The sequence below is a fragment of the Gambusia affinis genome, linkage group LG06, assembly GCF_019740435.1.
Source record: "Gambusia affinis linkage group LG06, SWU_Gaff_1.0, whole genome shotgun sequence".
NCBI classification, from domain to species: domain Eukaryota; kingdom Metazoa; phylum Chordata; class Actinopteri; order Cyprinodontiformes; family Poeciliidae; genus Gambusia; species Gambusia affinis.
The window spans coordinates 11147494-11151983 of NC_057873.1; positions in this window are offsets into that span (position 1 = coordinate 11147494).

Below are 4490 nucleotides of genomic sequence, written 5' to 3' on the forward strand. Positions count from 1 at the left end.
GGCACATCCTCTTCGCTCTGTAGTGGCACATCCTCTTCGCTCAGTAGTGGCACATCCTCTTCGCTCTGTAGTGGCACATCCTCTTCTTGAACGTGAAGACTCGTTTCAGGCTGGAACGGCTCCGCCAAAGGATTGAGTGGAGTCTGCCTCCGTCTCCCTGGAACATCCCTGAAGTACCACTGGTACGTGCCGCTGTAGTCATCATCTGATGTGTCACTATTTCCTAGATGTTGCTCTACACTTGGACGTCTCAGCTTTTTCTTTGTAACAGCCGAAGCATCTTTTCGGGGCTGAACAGTCTGTGTTGATGGCTTTTCAAGTGGTAGGAAGTTACAGGGCAGTAGGAGGTTCCTGTGCACCACCTTGTCTCTCCCTCGACCAGTTTCAGGGCAGATTCGATACACCGGGCTATCATCTGCCTTTCTCTCCATTACTTTGTAGATCTGGTTCTCCCAATAAGATTGGATCTTCGCAGGTCCGCCTCTGGGAGTGAGGTTTCGGAGGAGAACTCTGTCACCAGGCTGAAGATCTCTCCCTTTCACTCTCCTATCATAGTATGCTTTTCCTCGAGCAGCTTCCTTGGTAGCCGTCTCAGAAGCTACTGTGTAAGCCTCCTGCATTCTCTTCTTCCAGCAGCTAACATAGTCATCATAGTCCACATGAGTTTCATCCTTTCTCAGATTGAAGAGCAGATCGATAGGCAGGCGAGGGGAACGTCCGAAGATGAGGTAATATGGGGCGTAGCCTGTTGCCTCGCTCTTCGTACAGTTGTACGCATGGACAACTTTAGCCAATGACTCTTTCCAATCCTCCTTCTCCTTGTCCTCCAGGGTCCGTAACATGGACAACAGGGTACGGTTGAATCTCTCCACCTGTCCATTACCCTGTGGATGGTAGGGTGTCGTATGAGAACCCTGGATACCTGAGAGTTCTTTCAACCGTGCCATAAGCTTGTTGTCAAATTCTTTACCCATGTCATGGTGAAGTCTGGTTGGGAAGCCAAACTTGAGTGCAAAGTCATTGAAGAGCTTGTCAGCGACAGTTTTAGCCGTTTTGTTCTTTGTCGGGTAAGCTTGAGCGAACCTCGTGAAGTGATCCATGACAACTAGTATGTATTCGTAGCCATGCTTGCACTTTTCCAGGTGGAGGAAGTCTATGGATACCAGTTGGAACGGGTAAGTTGACTGGATCGAGGTCAGAGGAGCACAGGTCTGCTTACTCGGCTTCTTCTTCTTGAGACACTCGCATTCTTCCGTAACAAAGTGTTCAATGTCTTTTGCCATCTGCGGCCAGTAAAACCTGTCTCTGATCAGGTCAAGTGTTCTTTCCACTCCTAAGTGGCCCATGTCTTTATGGAGCTCTTTGAAAACCAGGGGGCGATAAGCTTTAGGGACCAATAGCTGCTCTCGGTGGGCTGTTTTGCGGTGCAGGATACCATGTTGGTCGACGTGAAGCTTCAACCACTGCCTGAGTAATGTAGTTACTGCAGGAGCCTCAGACTTCACCTCGATCCTACTTGGTCTCCTACCCTGTGACTTGTACCAGAGCACTCTTGACAGGACCTCATCTGCTTCCTGCGCTGTGCGGATCTCGTCTGGTGTAAGAGGCTGATTGGTGTTAGAATCTTTGACCAACTTCAGAGCACCAACATGGATAACACCAATGCCTTGACACGGGTAACTCTGCTCCACCACCACAGACTCCATAGATGCGCTTATGGCCTCCTGTCCCACTTCAGCTGTACAGCTCTTCATGTAGCTGTCAATGTCTAACGGCATTCGCGACAGGCCATCAGCGTCTGTGTTGGTTTTGCCTGGACGGTAGCGGATGGTGAAGTTATAGCTGGCCAGCTCCGCGACCCATCTGTGACCCGTGGCATTGAGCTTTGCCGTAGTGAGCACATATGTTAGCGGGTTATTATCTGTGTACACCACAAATGATGGTGCATGGTACAGATAATCTCGGAAACGTTCACATATGGCCCACTTCATTGCCAAAAACTCTAATTTGCCAGAGTGCAGGTGGTACTTTTTCTCTGCTGGACTCAAGGTGCGGGAACCATACGCTATAACTCTCATCTTGCCTTGCTGTCGCTGGTATAAGACTGCACCTAACCCAACTTGAGATGCATCACAATGTAACACAAAGGGCTCCGTAAAGTCGGGGTACCCAAGGACAGGAGGTCTGGTAAGTGCATCTATGAGCTGGCTCAATGTCTCTTGGTGGGCGCTAGTCCATTGAATGGGTGACCGTGAAGGTAAGTGGCCTCTACTTTTCTTCACCCCCTTCCTAGTCTTAACATCTGGGACTGAAACAGAGTTCCCAGAGGATGGAGGACTAAGCAGGCTATAGAGTGGATGGGCTATGCGGGAGAAGTTGGCAATGAAAGGCCTATAATAAGAGAGAAAACCAAGCATTTGACGTACCTCTCCGACGGTTGCGGGTGTTTTTTCCTTTAAGGCCATCACCGGGGCCAGCTCTGCTGGGTCCATTGTGTAACCCTGGCCTGTAACTAACTTGCCCAAAAACTTGACACTTCCCCTGAACAGGTCACATTTCTTTGGAGTCAGCTTGACACCATGCTCCTTGTAACGCTGGAGGACAAGGCGGATGTGCTCTAGGTGTTCTTCAAAATTGCTGCTGTGCACAAGGTTGTCGTCCAGGTACGGAAGGCAAATAGTGTCTCTGAGACCTGCCATGCAATGTTCCATGCTCCTCTGGAACTCAGCGGGTGCGGAGCTCAGGCCAAAGGGAATGCGCACCCATTGGTAGAGCCCCCAGGGTGTGATGAAGGCGGTTAAGGGGCGGCTCTCATCATCCAAAAAACCCTGGTGGTACGCCTTGCCTTGGTCTAACACTGAAAACCAAGAGCTCCCACCCAGTGCATCCAGCATGTCCTGGATTCTTGGTATTGGATGACGGTCCGGAACTGACTTGCGGTTGAGCTCTCTGAAGTCACAACAAAGCCGAAGAGTACCATCCTTCTTACGGACACACACCACAGGTGATGAGTAGGGAGACCTTGATGGTGTGATCCAGCCTTTGTTAAGTAGATCCTGCAGATACTCTTTCACTTCATTGTGGAGAGGTTTTGGGACTGACATGTAGGTTTTCTTTACAGGACTTGTGTCATGAAGGGTTATATGCATTTTCAGGGAAGGGATGCAGCCCACATCATCCCGGTCGTATGCAAATGCCTCACATTCTTCCCGCAACATCATCTTCACAGCTGTTTGTTGACTTTCTGTCAAGTGCTGAAGATCCACTGGTGGATCCCATGACTTTGGTCTCAGTTGAATGTTGTCTGACTGTGTGTTATTCGGGATGTGTGACTTTAACTTTGAACTCTTTTTTTCCTCTTGTGTCCCCTCATTTACTTTTGTCTGGATGTCTGCTGCATATACAGTCTTTATTGGTTCAAGACGTCCGATCACTTTACGGCTCATTAGATAAATGGTGTGGTCTGTGGTGTTAGTCACTGGGATGGGCACATATGGCACTTTTCTGTCTGGAATTTGCACCAGTATGTCACTGAACAAGACGCCCTCTGGTGGTGAGTCAACCATGTCAGCTAAAAAGAGCATGTCTTGACCCAGAGCGTGTGGACTAACATGTGCCCGTGCATAGACTGTGGTAACTTGGTTTGCTCTCAAAGGCACTCTCTTTACTCCAGTCCTTACTACACCTGTCTCTGAGTCTTTTTTGCTGTTCTGCACTAGTCTGACAACATTATGTGCAGTTTGTACAGTTATTTCAAATGCTTTACTTACATAGTGTGCAAGTTGTTTTCTTCCACCTTTGGTCTTTACTTCTCTTCTGTTGACAACCGCCTCAATAACATTGTAGCCGATGATGGGATCACTGGCCACGGCTGGGTCACTGGCTACCAATATTGGCACTTGCAACTCACTGGTTGGGAAACAATCACTGTCTAGTCTGAAGCTGACTTCTATCCAGCCAGTGTAGGGGATGGTTGTGTCATTTGCAGCAAACACTGTGAGTGTCTCATTATCTAACAGTTCTGACACAGGTCTGACAACTGTGTGGGGAAGGTGGTTCTGCCGCCAGTTTTCATTTACAATGCTGGACTGTGCCCCTGAATCCCACAATACTTTGACTGGATGGTTGTCCATAAAGCAGTTAACAGTACAGCGGTTTCCCACCAGGCTTACTAACCTTGACTTGTGTTGAGGGGGTAGATAACGAACTTCCGTTACAGCTGATAAGGCAGCAACTGGCATTTCATTGGAGGATGGTGGTGGGCTTGGCTGCTCATTATGGGACCGTGGATCCTGGACTACTGCTGGTCCCACCTCAGTAGCCCTTCCTCGTTTCCCAACAACGGTCTCGGTGCTCGGCATCCACGAGAGTAGTGGCCCTCCCGCCCACATTTGAAACAGTGCATACAGTTGTCTCCTTTTCCCTCTTCTCTGCACTTCTTACAGCCTTTTTGTCTTTGTTTTGGTGCCACGGTGTGGGGACTGGTTTCC